This window comes from Tiliqua scincoides, chromosome 1 (genome assembly GCF_035046505.1).
Source record: "Tiliqua scincoides isolate rTilSci1 chromosome 1, rTilSci1.hap2, whole genome shotgun sequence".
In the NCBI taxonomy this organism is placed as follows: domain Eukaryota; kingdom Metazoa; phylum Chordata; class Lepidosauria; order Squamata; family Scincidae; genus Tiliqua; species Tiliqua scincoides.
Window position 1 is genome coordinate 111,230,215 of NC_089821.1, and position 17,536 is coordinate 111,247,750.

The 17,536-nt window shown below is 43.7% G+C and overlaps 1 protein-coding gene and 1 pseudogene across 2 annotated transcripts in view; both read left to right on the top strand.

Moving 5' to 3' along the window:
- The window catches only part of UBE2E3 (ubiquitin conjugating enzyme E2 E3), a 109,001-nt gene that overhangs the window by 40,674 nt on the left and 50,791 nt on the right, over window positions 1–17,536 (top strand). The gene's annotated exons all lie outside the window — the stretch shown is intronic.
- On the top strand, window positions 11,039–11,158 carry LOC136637609 (5S ribosomal RNA; annotated as a pseudogene).

The following is a 17,536-nucleotide window of genomic DNA, read 5'->3' on the forward strand; positions in this document are numbered from 1 at the left end:
TAGTGATCTGCTTGGAATGGGCATTCCAGGGAGGGATTTAACAGCTTTATAGTTTCTTTGGTGGTTGTCAGCAGGGTTTGTTGTTGGCAGGTTAGTTCTTAGGGAAATCTACATGACTGCAATACACTGTCTGACAGAGTTCCTTCTGCTGGCTTTTGTCCTTTACACCTTCTTCTCTAGCCCTTGAATACCCCCCCCCCACTAGATCCCTAGATGCTTTTCCCTTTTGCTGTAGGATGCACCTTTGTGTCAGTAAACTTGTACTGACTTTAACAAGATGATGACCATGATGCCCCATCACATTTGATTTGCTTTCAGTCGCCCCTGGGAATCCTTCCATTCTTGAGTGGTAGCAGATGATCGAGTGAGTCTTTCTCAGTGCTGTGCTGTTCCCTGTACATCCTCCTGCTAAACTCTGGTTCATATATATGCATGCATACTTAGAGGTAAATTGGCCCACAAAGGAAGGGAAGTTTTCCCCACTTATAATTTTGGCTTTGGTTTCTTAGATCCATCAATCTGGGATGCAGCCTCCAAACCCCATTTTCTCGTAAGGAGGAAGCAGAGAGAGAGAGAGAGAGACTGACTTAATTAAAACCATCCAGTATCACCAGTCATCCACCTTCCTGAACAGGCAATGATTTTAATCTAAAACGTCTCATCTTCTCCCCTTTCCTGTCTCCTACATCAACTCCTTGTACGACAGAGTTTATATAAAGCCTTACAAATCTGCCATAGGCATTTTCACTAACATTCCTTCACAGAGCACATATAAATACAGTACTTAGACCCTTGTCCTTTGAAAACATATCAGGAGGGACTTGTTACATTGCTTTTTGTTCCCAAGCAAGCGCATGTGTGCTTATGTACTGCTATGAACAGGGGCTTTTTAAGAGTCTGAGGGGCCTGGAGGCTGACCACTCCTTTGAGACTTCCCCTTCTCCCTGCATCCTATGTCAATGTCATTTTTTTCTCAGAGTGTACTATATGTCAACATTGATGTGGTTTCATCTGTGTTTGAGTGTCACTCATGTGGTCTTAATTGTGAAGGATGCACACTAACTCCTCCCAGCAATCGAGAGGGAAGTGGGTTCAGTCTCATGAGGGCATTTACCCACCTGATGATTTGTTCTTACTGCTCATTTTAATGTGAACATAGTAGTACAGCAGCAGATATCAGTCATTTAACAATAGCAGGGATTCTCCTGTAGCCTTATCAGAGGGCTCAAGGCACAGTAAAATGACCCAGATTCCTACTGGGCTATATTTGTAAGAGCTGTTCTTGTTCACCTTACATGGGGCTGTGGGGCTGTGCTCACTATCCTTGTCTTCTGATGTTGGTTTGTGTGATGACCACCCTCTCCAGTGTCCACACATCCAGTGGAATGTGTAGGGCTGCCAACTCTGATTGAAGCTATTCCTGGAGATTTTTTCCTCCAATATGATGTCATGTCGTTTAGCCAGGACGGCCTTGTTGAAAGCTCCAGATTGCTTTCATAGTCACTTGGAGATGGATGCAGATTCCTGAAGACTGCAGACCTGTAGACACCTACATGCACACAAGCATAATTGCACAGGACTCTAGCACATATTTGGTAGCTCTGATTGGGAGAAACCTTATGTGCTTGCAAGTACAGTGGTGCCTCGCATAACGAAATTAATCCGTTCCGCGAGTCCTTTCGTTATGTGAGTTTTTCGTTTTGCGAAGCGCGTTTTCCCATAGGAATGCATTGAAATTTAATTAATGCGTTCCTATGGGCAAGAAAAGTTAGAACAAAGTCAAATTTGGTTTACAAAGTGTTTATTAAGTGCTCTTTAAAGGCATACAATACTGTACAGAGGATTTCAAAAACGGGGGGGATGCTGAGTGGGGAGCTTGAAGGCTGTAATCCTGTGTACACTTTCCTGGGAGTAAGCACAATGGGACTTACTTCTGAGGAGACACGCACAGGATTGTGCTCTAAGCTGGGGAGGACACAGCAGCTGCACTCAATTGCTTGCTTTTGCCGTGATCATGGGGGGAAACGTGAAGGAAATGGGGCAGTGAGAGGGTGAATGAGCGATGGGGGGATGCTGAGTGGGGAGTTTGAAGGCTGTAATCCTGTGCACACTTTCCTGGGAGAAAGCTGACATGAAGATCCTCCCCTTACTACGGTGGACAGGATCATAAAGTGACATGAAGATCCGCCTCTTACTAGGGTGAACAGGATCATAAAGGGACATGAAGATCCGCCCCTTACTAGGGTGGACGGGATCATAAAGGGACATGAAGATCCCCCCCTTAAGACAAATCAGGACAATAAAAAAAAAATTTGTTATGCAAAGCATAAGTCATAAAAATTCGTTATGCGAGTTACCAAACTTCGCACACCGCTTTCGTTCTGCGGGTTTTTCGCTGCGCGGGGCATTCGTTATGGGAGGTACCACTGTATATGTATGTTGGTCCCTTTCATGAGTTCCACTGAGTGGGTAGATATCACTGAGTGGGGGTTATGGTCATCATTTTGCTCTTCCCCCACCCCCTTGTTCCTTGTACGAATGGGAAATGGTTGGTAACTTAAAATGGCCACCTTGTATTTTCCCAAGGCAATAAATGGTTTACAGTTTTGACACAATGAGGCAGTTCCACATAGCAAATTGTAGGTCACCTGATTACAAGGGTGATTGTATTAAATGATGAAAAGTTGGTATTTTAAAACATTTTCCCCCCAGTTTCCCATGCAGAACTGGTGTGTTCAGTCTACACATTTTTCATTCCCAGCAGCAAGAGCACAGGAATTATGCTCCCTTGTACACTTGTGTTCCCTCCTCTACTGTACTCAGAAATGGCAAGTGGTTGCCCCATCAGGCCCTACTCATGTGTGCCAGGGTTGTGTGAGTGGAGCCTCTTAATAAAGGTATTTATATTTGTGTTGTCTAAGCTCTGATTCAGATTTAAAGGGTCTTCTGCACATGAACAACCTCCCACACTGTGGCCGCAATCCTTAGCAGAGCACAGTGCCAGTTTTAGAACTGAGTCAAAATGGAGAGGGGTGCTTTTCATGAAGACTTCTGGCAGTGGAAGAAAACTGGGCTCTTGGGCTGTTTTGATTTTTGTGGGGAGATGGAGCAAGGGATAATGTTGAAAGTGGACAAAAGTGTCCACTCATTTACAGTGAGGGCCAAGTGTTACATGAATCATTGTCCACGTTCTAAACTGATTTTGTCATCAGTTCTGCCATCACCTAGCCAAAACTGCTTTGCTATGTAGGGGTGCGATGTCACTACATTTCATATATTATTTCTGACTGACTGAAATCACTCTTGGACTGAGTCAAATGGATGGAGTTCAAATGTCGCTGAAGCAGCCATGGAGAAGAGCAGTAATGGCTTTGAACAGTCTCGAACAACAATTTAAAAAGAGGCATTTTCAAGATTTGGGAGGGTGGACGAGGGAAGCGTTTCAACCTCAGCAAAAATGCTTATTTTTCAAGATAAAATTGAAACAAGGAAACATTCATTGCAACTCTAATGGAAACCTTAGCATATTTGTGCTGCTTACTTAACAAACTCCTCTGAGCATCATTAATTTTGTCTACACAGGAAATCTGTATTCTGCAACAAGGATTTCCTAAATTTTGTAATTGGGCCAGCGCATTTAAATTACACGCAGAGTAGCGTGTCTGTTCTTTGCATGGTTGTTCTGCTTTCAAGGATCTGGTTCAGAATCTGGTAGAAAGCAGGGGACAGGGAAGGAAGGGCAGAGTATAGGTCCCAGGGATTAATGAGCAGGGAAAAGAAGTTCTGAGCACCGAATAATTCACAGGGGAAAAACCAGGAACTGTGTGGGTAGCAAAGCATGAATTCCGACCACTGAAGGCCTGCCTGCCCAGCTCCACCTTCACCTCTACCTCCTTGAACGTTTACTGAAAACTGCCCTCATCTTCCCAAATTGCAGTTGGGATCATTCAAAGCTGGTCATTTGGCTGATTTCTGTTTGTTTTGCCTTTTTAAAAAAATAAAAGCTACACTGTTCTGAATTCCATTTTCTTTGCCATCCATTTGATTCTGCTTTTGGGTAATTAACCAATTCTTGAGGTGGTTTGAGTTTATGGCCCTTTGCTTTCAGTTTCTTCTATAGTGGGTATTTATGCTAATTTGTAGTCTGATCTGATGCATATTTACGCAGAAGTAAGCCTCACTTTGATCACTGGTGCTCAGATGCAGGGAAGTTGGTGTATGATTTCAGCCATAGTTTTCCAGATAATATCCCTGGTTTATTTCCTCAGTTGTTGACTTTTCATTTTTTGCTTTTTGCCGTTGTTGCCACTTACCACAATCCTGACTGAAGAGGAGGCTTTATGGACGCTTGAAAACAGACACTGTATATTAGGTATATGTGCAGACTTCTGTAGCAGTTTATTCAGAGGGTTCCTGGAGCACCGTTTCAGGAAACCGAACAAATCCGTATTCTACCGTTTAATGCTTTTAACCTGTCAGCGCAAATTGCATTTATTTTTTTCCCCTTCAACAGCAACGTTTTAGGAATCAAAATGGGTAACAACTTTATTATTTAAAACAGAACAAAACAAAAAAAGCTTTATAGTAAAGTAAGAGCTTTCAATCAATAGTGAAACTGCAATAGCCAAAATGAAGGGAAAAAAAGTATTAGACTGAGACTCAGAGCCAGACGTTAAAGATACTATTTTTATCCATTACTCTGTGTGTTGCAGTAGATGTCTTGAGTGGACGGTGTAAGAAAACTCATGATGAGTTTTCACACACAGGTCAGAGCCCATATGGGGCCCACTTTGTGACAGCGATGGCAGTGAAGAAGGTGTTTTTGGGTGCATTCCTAAACAACTTTCCAGCACCAAGGTAAGGGCAATGCAGCTTTGAGGTAAGGAAACAAACATTCCCTTACCTTGAGGAGACCTCTGTGACTGCCACCCAACTGCAGGATGCAGCATATGCCCCATTGGCACAACTATGCCAGTGCTGGAAATTTTGTAAGAATTTGGGCCTTTATGTGCTACCTTTGCATCTGTGAAGTCATACAACTGATGCATTCCAGACTGTTCAGTTGTTCTATTTCATCTGGCTCCCCATGGTGGGGAGGAGAACTTATTGTCTTGCTGTGAGCAGTTTGCTAGCATTTTGCAAATCAAATCACATGTACATGGTCTCTCCAGCCCTTAGAAGGTCTTCTAAGAATTCTGGAAAACCTTAAGATGTCACTTCTGGTTTTTTGGAGGAAAACCAGAAGTGACAGAATGTCCGGAGACCTCAGAACACCCTCTGGATGGTACTGGAGCACAGCTACAGGTCAGGACAGGTCTGGGTATAGGTCAGACCTCAATTTCAGGCCGGAGGATCTGCGTTGAATCAAATCCGTGGATAGAAAATCCACAGATGGCCAAATCTGACCTGTATTTCTTTACAATACAGGTGGAGCCTATGTATGCGCGTGAGTTCCGTTCTATGACCTGCACGATTAAGAAAAATGCATTGTGCTAAATTCCATAGAGTTACGCAAATATGCTGCAGTCTGACACTTGGGGATGGAAGGAAACTAAGGCAGCTGTTATCAATCCAATCCCCTCCCCTCCCCTCCTTCGCCTCCGTACTCAGCCCTCCCCATTGCCAGCTGTCCCGCTTCTTTCACAGGTGGGATGCTGAGCTTTTAAGAGCCCAGTCCTATGCATTTCTACTCAGAAGTAAGTCCCATTGTAGTCAATGGGGCTTACTCCCAGGAAAGTGTGAATCAGATTGTAGCCTAAATCTCATGCTGTGGGTTGCTGGGAAGACTTCCTTGCTGGGCTGTTTTGTTTCCTAGGTTGGAGCACAGAGAACCTGTACCATTTCAGTCTGAAGGGGGGGGGGGAATTGGGAAACACTCCTAGGGTTTTTTAAAGCAATCCCCTCTTGTTACTACTGCACCTGCCCCTATGTGTGTGTGAGAGAGAGAGAGAGAGTGAGGGCGCCTTGCTGCACGTGTTCTGGCTACAGAGGCTTTCCGCCCCCCCTTCTCCTCTTCAGCCTCTTTGCTGGCTCAGGGGCTCCAGGAGTCTTACTGTTCCTTCGCAAGGGGAACCTCTTCCAGGGCTCCAGGGCTATTCCGTGCCTGCCTGTGCCAGGTGGAGCCTTTTCGCAGTGTTTTGGGCTGCCTGGATTGAGATGCCAGTGCAGGGCAAAGGAGGCAAAGGTGTGTGCTACTTTCAGTTTCCCCCACCCAATTCGCATTAAATCCGCAGATAAAAAATCCCTGGATAAATAGGTTGCACCTGTACATTTTGCCGCATTCCTGACCCCTCTGAAAAATTGAGGCATTGGTGTGTCAAGCTATGATATGAACATAAAATGGAGAATTATGTCCATAATGTGCAGGATAGCTTGCATTCAGATACCCTAGTTTGCAAGGGAGAAATAACATTCTGTTGCCCCCCCCCACTTGAAAATTGGGGTTGAGTTGGTTTTTGAACTGGAAATGCAGAATTATATTCCATGCATGCATGCCAAATTTCATCCTGACATTGCACTGTACAAAGAAGATGTGTTGCAGACAGAGAACGTGACACAGACAACTTAGAGCAAAGGCCCCCAGTGACATTAAAGTTCTGTCTCCCACTCTGATTTCTGAACTACTTACTGTGCTGTGTTCTGGGAGCTGTTCCATTTCTTCATCTTTCCAATCTCAGCTACCCTCTGCTCCTGCCTTTTTTACAGCTGTCTTTCTCTCCCATATTCTTAATAGGGATTAAATTCCTTTCTTACAGTATATGGGAATCAGGGGACATGGTTTGCAGTAATGTAATGCTGCTAGACTTTTCTGCAGACTGTATTGATTCCCTCTGCAAAACTGTGAAGAAGTTTATCTTTCTAGGGGGAACCTGACTAACTTTTCACCTTCACAATAGACTGGATTTTTTCCATACTCATATGACTTGAGGGCACTTAGCACTCACTACTGAAGTTCCATGGTTTTGTCTTTCTTTTGTTTGCAGGTCACCTTTTAATTAATGGAACTGTAAAACTAAAGTGTAGAGAGCAGCCTCTTTTTGGTCTTCCTAAGTGTTGAAGGGTTAAAAGTACAGAAAGGTAGTAACTCAGATGCCTAGTGCACCCAAGGGAAGGAGGAGGAAAAAGTGGGTGAGGTTGTTAGCATTCTGTCTGTAAACTCATGATCAGCAACAAGGAAAGCAAAAAGGTTCAGAGTGATCCCCTTCATGATCACCATAAAATCACCGCCTCCCTCCAATATCATGCTTGAATGCAAAATGTTCTGTTGCAATCAATGGGTCTATATTGTTAAGTTCCCACACTTTGTACAGTGACAAGCATATATTTTCCACTGTGGTCTGGTGCAGACAGAATCCTGGCTCCCTGCAAAGTATGGCTTGTAAATCAGCAAATTCCAGCCTTATGAATATTACTCTGTTCCCCTTCCTCCTTTCTCTGGCACAACATTCCGCTTTACAGCCCTTGTCAGCTTTAACCATGATCTGCTGTTAAATCTGTGCTTATGCTAATCATGGTTTATGACGGTCAGGCCTCCTCTTAACCAGGTAGTGCAAACTCAATATAAATTCTGGTTAATGCAATGGCAAACTATTATTTTATTAATAATGTTTATATACTGCTTTTCCACAAAAAGTCATTTCCAGTGTGGTTTCTGTCGCTAAATAAATGGTTCCCTGTCCTCAAAGTTGACAAGGTCAAGGGAAGTGAATATTCATACCAAACAGGAAGAGGGAGGAAGTGCGTGTTCCTGAGGTTGACTCCTCATTTGCAGACCATGGTTTGCAAAGAACCACTGTTGTGCCTGCACTGGACAAGGCCAGAGGGTGCCATTGCCAGTGCCAGCATCCATTATATATACTGCACAACACATATCTTTGTTGCATGCAAGCTAATCCACTTTTATGTGTGCCAGGCTTTCAAATTGCATTGTGCCTTGTTTGCTAGGGTATTTTCTTATTTTAACAAATGAATACCCTGCATTTCAATATTACTGTTTCCAGAATGCCTAAATTGCCTGGCTATGTTGACCCCACAGTTGTTTAAGGATTGCTGCTTTGCTGCTTATCTTTATGGTTATCCTGGCCCTTAAAAAGTAAAACAAATCCATTGTATTTGATCAGTTTAGTATTCACTGAGCCTTCAGTTACCCTGCATAAGTTACTGAGTTGGCACTTTCACTTTTACCCCTGAAGCTTCCTACTGTTTGCCTGACTGCAGTCCTATGCACATTTACCTGGGAGTAAGTCCCACTGAAAACAATGACTTCTGAGAACATGTACCGGCTACTCATCTCAGCTTGTGCAAAAAGGGGTTTTTTTGAGTGATGTTGGTGGTTTCTCTTTTGTCTTTTTTTTGTTGTTTGTTTGTTTTTTTGCAGAGGGAAAGAAAAATTGCTTCTTTGAAGTTACCTGGAGGTAGCTAAATATTCTTTATAAATACAACTAAAACAAAACTTTTTTAAAAAAATTCTCTCCTTTGGGTTCTTCTTCTTTGCATCTTTAATCCAGGAACAGCTGGATTTTTCCACAATTTTTTGTTGTTGTTGTTAGCACTGGTCATAACAGTGATGTTATGTTAAGAATTATCAGTCATAGTTACACTGTGAAGTGATTGGGGGAGAGTATTTCCACGAGTTTCTTGCTTTGTCAAAATTCTCTCCACAGATGCCTAGGAACACATTTTTTAAAAGCCTACTTTGCCCTTTTTAGTATGTGATACTATGTAAATAATTGGTAATCGTTTGCCAAGTGGTAATATAGAGATTGCATTTGTGTAAGTACCTGATGGTCATCTGTATTGTTACATGGCGAGAGGGCTGTCATCATTCTTTCACTCCTGATCAGAAATCTAGGAAAGTCAGGAGTGATAGAATTCTCCTTGCTGCTTGGCAAAATGAAACAGCTACTAGGCAGTTTGCCAAATGGTTATATGCTAACCGTGTCAAGTTACTACTTAAGAACATATGAAGAATCCTACTGGGCCAAACCAAAGATGCACCCAGACCAGTATCCTATTTGCTACAGTTCCCAGCTGCGTCTGGGAAGTCCAGATAGTGACTTGAAGGCCTGCCCTTTGCCTCTCCTACAGTTGCTTCTTGGAAACTGGCATTCAGAGGCTAGTGTTTCGCCTTGTACACAGTTTCCTGTGTTTGCACATGGTCATGTTCTGCAGCTGAGGGGATATTTTGTCTGTAGGTTGTCAAGGCTACAACAGCAGCATGTCTGCCCATGTTCTGTGATGTAGTTTTGCATGTTGGGACTCCTTTGCCATGTGAACTATCCCATGGGAACCCTGGGTCTGAGTTGTAGTTTACTTCCATGGTGGTAGCCGGGACTGAACTTTCCTATTCACAATGAAATAAGCATTTTCTACTTGAAAAAAAAAGTTTGAACTGAAGAGAGTTGCATTGATTAAATTGCATGGAAGGGGGGGGGGACACACACCAGACGAAAGAAGGCTGCGTGGTTTGCACTTTGAAAAGTGACTCTTCATAACTCTTTCCTAGCAGAAGGGCAAGTCTCTCTCTATCTTTCCATGGAATTGCATGGCCCGGTCATTATTGGCAGGGTTTTGAAGAAGTGAGACAGCTGGCCTCTCTCCTCAGAGATGTGAAGGCAACCCCATGCCATCAGTCCAGCTTAGATTACAAGCAGCATAAACACAGCTCCTTCCTCTCTCTTTTCCCCTCTGCTGCCTTGATTTCAAATGTTCAAGGAGCGAGGCTAGTTGTGTTCAGCATAACTGAACTGGAAAGAAAAGATCCAGACTTTTGATATAATTTTTTTTGAAGGCTTACAGGCAAAGGGGAAGAAGTTACCACAGTTTTCAAAGGTAGCTGTTTTTGAGTTTTAATGGATCCATGTAGACAAGATAATTCCTTTTAAGTTTGCATTTTGGAGGGTGGAATTTGGTCATGTGTTATGAGAACTTGTTAACTCATTTGCCCTATTTTTGCAAGCCTGCCTGCCTGCCTAGCTGTTGTGTTCTCGAGCATTAGGGGTGGGACCAGACTGTTTTGATCTGAATATTCAATTTACGACCGAGGCTTTGGATTCTTCCCCTAAGTACTTCCTGCTGTAACTTCCTCATCATAAGGTAGTCCAGGTGCAGCAACTTTTACACACTGTAGACATGTAAAGTGTGAGGGGAGATGCATTTCCCCCAACTGCTCAAGGACATGCACTGGGGAGCAGCAGTTGGTCTTCCCCTACCCCGCTGGGAATGTGTCCACAGTTCATACAGAGCTGTACTTCTTTGTTTTCGGGGGAGAATATCAGTGTCTCTAGGCTGCAGTGTAAAATAAGGATGAATCCCAGAATCTAAAGTGAGAGCTTTGTCATTACAGTGCTTCCTGTCTTGCTCCAACTGCCCAGCTTAAACATTCTCAGCCTATTACCTCCAGTGCCAGTGGAGTCCTTGGGATTATTTTCAGTCAGTTGGGTTGGGAATATTCCCAACATCAACTGTGGAGTCTTTGAGACAGCACAACATACTGTAGAGGTCTTATGTTATTAGATCGATTGGTGTCTTGAAGGCTTTGAAGTTTGAATGAGTCAGATATTTATGCTTGGCTGGTTTTAACTGCATCCTGTTACTTATGGCTCAATCTTATCCATGTAGTACGCTCTTGCAGCATCCTCTCTGCTTGTCTGCAGAACATGGCCACTGGTGCAAGGCCCGGAAGGTTTCACGCCACCAACAGTGCCTTGCAGACTGGTCACTGTCATGGTTTTGCTGGCCGTAGGGGCAGATTGGAGTTAGTTTGGCAGGGCAGACCTCAGTGGCATTGCCTGCCGCTGATTCCTATATCCCCGTCCTGGGCCTGACATGCCCCCTTCTGTGTAACAGATCTACAGCAGCTCTCAGAACTGGCATAGATTTGAGTAGGCCCATAGGAAACTATGCAGCTGCAAGTGAAGCAAGTACAATTTTTCTTTCCTTTTCTTTCCCTGATCTGTCCACCAGCTGGCCTGCAGAGTCGGGACCTGTTTCTCCAGCATCATCAGCCCAACTATACTACTCCTTTTCTACCCCTCATCTTTTCAGTCTCTGTTACCCTGCGCATGCCCGATCTCGTCTGATCTCGGAAGCTAAGCAGAGTCAGGCCTGGTTAGTACTTGGATGGGAGACCGCCTGGGAATACTGGGTGCTGTAGGCTTATACCATAGTCTTTCGAGACTGAAGGTTGCCAATCACCAACCAAGACTCTGGTTTATCCAATGATAATTCAAGTTCTGGGTGTCACTTTATGTAGGTAGATCCTGTATTCATAATGTGTTCTTGGTACACGTTTTAGCTTTTCAAAAGAATAACTAGCTCCAGGGCTGACTCATCCATGAGACACACTGTTGTTCTCAGGTAGCAGATTGGTGGAGGGGTTCCTGCTCTGTCCACTGACTTGCCTCCACTGTTCCTCTTTCTCCTTCCAGTTTCTTGATTGGAAAAGGAAGACAGGGGCAGAAAGGAAGAGGAAATGGGGAGGGGACCAGAATGCTGAGCCAGAACATTGCCAGAACATCTGAAGGGCTACAAGGAGAAATTTGCAGATGACACCAAGCTTAAGAGGAGTAGCAAACACAGTAGCAGATGGTAGAAACCTTTGGGAAGACCATGTCAGAATGGAATACTGGGCTGAAATGAATATGATAAAGTTCAGTCGGGACAAATGCAAGGTTCTGCACTTAGGGAAAAATAAGCAAAGATGCAGGTACAGAATGGAAGATACTTGGCTTGGCAGCACAACATGTAAGAGGGATCTTGGAGTTGCAGTGGATTGCAAAACGAACATGAGTCAGCAGTGTGATGCAGCTGCAAAGCTGCTAGGAAAGGTTGAGGGAACTTGGTATGTTTAGCTTGGAGAAGAGAGTCTGGGAAGGGATATGATAGCTCTCTTCAAATACCTGAAGGGCTGTCGTATGAAAGAAGGGACACATTTCTTCTCAAGTGCCTCTGAGAGTAGAACTAGATCCAGTGGGTGCAAACTGCAAAAGAGGAGATTCCAGTTCACCTTGTGGGTCACTTCCAACTCTGTGATTCTGTGATCTACCAGGAGCAGAGACTGGCACATCATTGACTAGGGAGGGAGGGAGAGCATTTGGTATGCTGCCTCCAGTACCAGGAAGTCTTGGGCTGGCCCTGGCTAGCTCATTCCTGTGGTCCCCTCTGTGGATCCTGCTCTCTTCCTTAAGATGTACCAAAGGCAGCAAGGAAAATAGTAAGCTGACAGAATTTGGGCAAAACTGGAAGGTTAGGGTTTTGTGAGAAATTGAAGCAAGTGTGAAGAATGGTTGTATTGTACACCTGAAGTTCTTGATTATTCCATACGTTCTTGTGTTGCAGTCTGAAGTCTGTTCGATATGAGAGTTTAGCTTGTGTGTGTGAGAACCCAGTTCAAATGTGTATTATTTTTAGCTATAACAAAATCCATTGCCCTCTGATTCTGCCTAATTTCATGGAAATTGCAAACACGTGGGTCTGGGCTGCAACTCTGAATTAGCTCCAGTGTGATCTATGACTTCAGTCACCCAGATCTTAGTGGCTCCTAATTCAGAGACAGTTAGACAACAGAAACAATCACCCATAAAGCAGCAAGAAAGAGGAGGAGAGGTAAGCCCTGCATTTCTGAATGGATGTATAGAGGACTGGGCATTGCAAAAGACTCCCTAAATGCAGTAAAGCCATGTTTGTTCAGTAATCCACTAGTTCCTGTGTGCCAAATCTGAAAAGTATTGTCTGTTGGGGGTGGAAGGTTTGAATGCTCAAGAATAGAGTGCTCAGGGCTTATAACAGTGGGATCCTGTTCTGTTTTTCCTCCTGGGTTTAACCACACACGCACTAGCCTTCCTGTATATGTGTCTCTATCAGCCAAAGAGCCTGGACCCTTTCTATCTGTTGGAACAACCCTGTGTTGCTCTGTAAGTATTAGTCCTGGCTTCTGGAAAATCTGGGTATTTCGGTCACAGTCCAGAACCCAGTTATAGAAAACACACAAAAGAACTTGGAACAGCTTCTTAAGAAATAGTGGAAGGCATTTGGGGTAGATGAAGTGCCTCTTGGAATCGCTGGAGAATCTGAGGTGGAGGTGAAGCAGGCGCCTCTTAGCTTCTTGTGCTTTTTTTGTCCAGATTCTGTTCCCTCTGGGAGCAGGATGACAGGCTGATGTTCACCTAGGAGCAAGCAGGGAACTGTACTATAACAGGTAGCCAAACCATGGGTCACAAGCCACTTGTGGCTCTTTGACATATAATGTGCGGCTCGTGGAAATGTGTTGGCCAGAGCTCCTTTTTGCATCACAATTAATATAAAAGATAAATAAAATATTTTGAAGCTTTATAATTATTTATGTGTATAATAATAGGTATAAACTGAGAATCCACTGGAGTAAAAAGCAAGTTTAATGTTCATGGTGAGTAAATATATTCAAGAATTTAAATAACTATTGCAGCTCTCAGACATCTGAGGTTTATCTTATGTGGCTCTTAACATTAAGCAAGTTTGGCCACTCTGCACTGTAAGAATGATAGAGCTGATTATGCACTTACTGGAAGGGAAAAACCTAATGCTGTGTTAGAAGCTGAAGGTAACTTTTGCTGCTGTGGAACTGGAGAAGCCAAAGGCAAATATCTTGAGGGCATGGATGAATTAGAGGCAGTTCCAAAGAGGTCAAGACCTACTGAAGTGGAGGATTGTATACTGGTATCCTAGCAAGTACGCAGACCCACCAAACAGAAATGTCACAATTGGTTCCCTTGTCTCTAAATGGATGTAATTCTTGTAGTGCAACAGGATGTGGGCTGCATGACCAAAGATTGTGGATTATGCACCTGGGCAGGATAAGGCTCTCTATCTGCTACCGAAAATTATTTAACTATCATAGTGGCTAATTACAATGCTTTTGTAGAAATTTACGAATGACAAAATAAGAAAATGATTTAGACTATTGACTTAAACATACCCCCTTTCCCCCCTCCTTGATGACTGATTTAAAGCCCTGCCAGGGAGTTTCACTGGTACCGAAAAGGGGTGTGAGATCATTGTTGGCATAACGTGCGAGCTGAGTGACGGTGTGACTGGCATCTGTGGCATAGTAATGGCATCTGGGGCTGTGTAATCTGTTTACTGCAAACTCATACAATAACCGCTTTTTTGCTTGAAAGAACAGCAAATTAACTCAATGATATTTTTATGTCTACGCGGTCTGAGATGTTCTGAAAAAATCGTGGAACTGTAAAATACGACTCGTAAGCCATATTTGAACGGAACATTCATTTTTATCTAAATCGCTGTTACCTTTGTTTTGTCTCGGCCAAACTGCTGTTCATTCGGCTGTGGCATTCTGCTTTCTTGGAAGACTCCTGTCCTCCCCCATTTTATGTTCATCAAATGCTAGCATTCTTTGCTGATTTCAAACTCAGGTAAACCTTTCTGGTTGCTTCTTCCGCTTGGATTGGACTTGCTGAAGTATTAAGGAAGACTTCATGTGGCAGGGCAGTTCAGACATGCAGGATAAGTACATAGTGCTCTTCTGGAGGAATTCTGGATCAAACTGCATATTACTTGCAAAGCAGGTGCTTGTTCTTCTCCATGCTAAATACGAGTAGAAGCCACATGGAGGCCTGTTGTACTCTGATGTGAGGGCTGTCTCTTTACCCTGCCATGGTTCCAGTCTAGCGGCAGCTAGTTGCCAAGGGTGTCACGTTCACATTGGTGGGAGTTATGAAATTCAGCTCAGGACTGCAGCGAGGGAAAGTATTAAGGCTCCCCTCCTACCACTACTGTTCTGATCCACAACGTGCTGACCTGGCTGCTGTTTCACATTTAGAAGCAAGGGGGTGCTTCAAGCAATGTCTAGAGTTTGGCCCTGTGCCTGTTCTGATTCAGGTAACTAATGTCTGAAGACCTTTCCACACATCAGAACTTCTCTTTGGTGCAAACCTGGAGAACTCATGGCTACTGTTGCTGTTGTGTGATTTTCCCTGTAGGAAGAGTTTGCGTGTGTTTACATCTGAGAGAGCATTCACATATGCGGTTCTCCCTGCTATGTTCTGAAATGCTATCCTCTTTTCAGCAATGTACCATATCTTTTGCGTGCATGAACCTGTCATGTAGTGTATGGGTAGGTCAAAATGGCAGTGCTATCTCACTTGCTCCAAGAGACGCTGTAACGAAAGACAGATTTTCAGATTTAGTGCCCCCCCCCATGTATATATATTTTGTTGCTGTGTCGTCATTCTTCTCTTGTACTTGGTGTACGGGCATAAGGAGCTCATTTTTTACTTTCTGATCTGACAGTGTGAATGACGTAGCGGCAAGCTAGGTCATTGCTCCAGAGCAGGGGTGCCCAAACCCCGGCCCGGGGGCCACTTGCAGCCCTCGAGGCCTCTCAATGAGGCCCTCAGGAAGTCCCCAGTCTCCAATGAGCCTCTGGCCCTCTGGAGATTTGTTGAAGCCTGCACTGGCCCAATGCAACTTCTCTCAGCGTGAGGGTGACTGTTTGACCTCTCGTGTGAGCTGTGGGATGAGAGCTCCCTTCACTGCTTGCTTTTTCACATCTGTGACACAGCAGCGGCAGCAAAGGAAAGGCCAGCCTTGCTTTGTACAAGGCCTTTTATAGGCATTGAGCTATTGCAAGACCTTCATTCATTCATATAAGTTCATCTTTAATATATTCATTTATGTAAACTCATGTAAATTTATTCAATTTTTAAATGTAAATTAATTCTTTTTTTTCCCTGGCCCCCGACACAGTGTCAGAGAGCTGATGTGGCCCTCTTGCCAAAAACTTTGGACACCCCTGCTCCAGAGCAAGTTCACCCTGCATGCTGAAAATAGATAGGCAGGCACTTTGTATGTGAATAAGTATATGTTTGTTTATAAAATGAAGAAAACATAAAACACAGTTCCATCCTGGATTTTAGAGTGGCTGTGCAGGTGTCCACAAATTTCCTTTCATGTTAAGGGACTGAAGCTTCTCCAGCCATCTCTTGTTTTCCCCAGTTAATTGTGAAGAGCACAATTAAGAGAGTGTACCTCTTCCAACTTACTTGCTATGCTGAGAGAACTTGAAGAGAGAGCTGGCCTGCTCCCTTGCTCTGGGTTTTGGAAGAAATAAAAAATGGGTATCTTCCTATATGAGTATAGGAAGAGCCCCACTGGATCAGGCCTAAGACCCATTTAGTCCAGCCTCCTGCATTGCACAGTGGCCCACCAGTTGCCTCATGGAGCACACAGGAGAACAAGACAAGAGAGCTGGATCCTGTTGCAACTCCCTTGCATCTGGCATTCTGAGGTAGCCTACTTCTAAAACCAGAAGGTTGCACATACCCATCATGACTTGTAACCTTCAATGGACTTTTCTTCCAGAAATATGTCAATATTTATGTTTAAATATGTATAAATGTATAGATATGTCAATTAATATGTAAAAAGATACCTTTTTTTAAAGGTATCTAAACCAGATGTCATCACCACATCCGGTGGCAAGGAGTTCCACAGAACTTCTTTACCCAGGAGCTCTGCCTGCTGGGTAAAGAAGTATTTTCATTTGTTTATTCTAACTTTCCGAACACTCAATTTTAATGGACGTTCTCTGGTTCTGGAGTTCTCTCAGGCTTGCCTGAGGGGTCAGGGGTTGGGGGAGGGAGTTGATAGTGAATGCAGATAGAAGCTGGGTAATAAGACAAGCCAATATTTGTGGCTGATCATCTTAATTTTTCCTTTTCTTGGTTTGTAAATTAAGAATAACCCACAAGGGACTAGACCTTGTGCAATTTGAAGGAGAGATTTCTTTTTCTCTTTCATGCTTTCATTGTCACACAAACTACAAATATAAGTATGGGAAAGGAAGGCTAGCCTAGATTCTGCTCCTTATCTGGAGCCTGGACCACATCTTCCTGCACAGTTCTCACTATTCAGTGGGCAGTGGGGTGGTAGCAGGGACCCCCCTTTTTTGTAGCTCTGTTGAAATGAGGGCAGTCTTCCATAGGCAATTTCTCAAATGTGTTGGCACCAGGTTTGTGGTAAAGAAAAAATTGTATGAGTGATGATTATTATGACTTTTAGTTAAATCCCAGTTAAGTTCTGGATTAGGTAGGTAGGTGAATTATTTCCCTGCATGTTGTTTTGGTTTGCTCTTCTTTATTGCGTTGCTGACTCAGGGCAATAGAGTTCTGCAAGAAGGAGCAAGAGGAGCAAAATTCCTATCTTTCACTTTTTTATTGCCTTGTAATTTAAATCCAGTTGGCATGCTTTTCCTCAATGGCAATAAAATATATACCGCTGTTCAAACTGCAGGTTGGCTGTTCTTCTTCCACTTTTTCACTTAGTCCCATTTAAGAAACTGTATTGGCCCCAAGTTCTATTTGTCCAGTTTGTGAAAACGAAACCCAGAGGCCTGTTTGCTTAGAACAACTACTTTTGGTGGGGAAGAGATATTGGAGCAGAAGCCAGCAGCCTGTTGAATGTCTCAGATGGTCTGGAACCCTCATGGCCTGAGAGCAGGACCTAACTGAGCCCAATTCTGTGGGCTGCAACATTT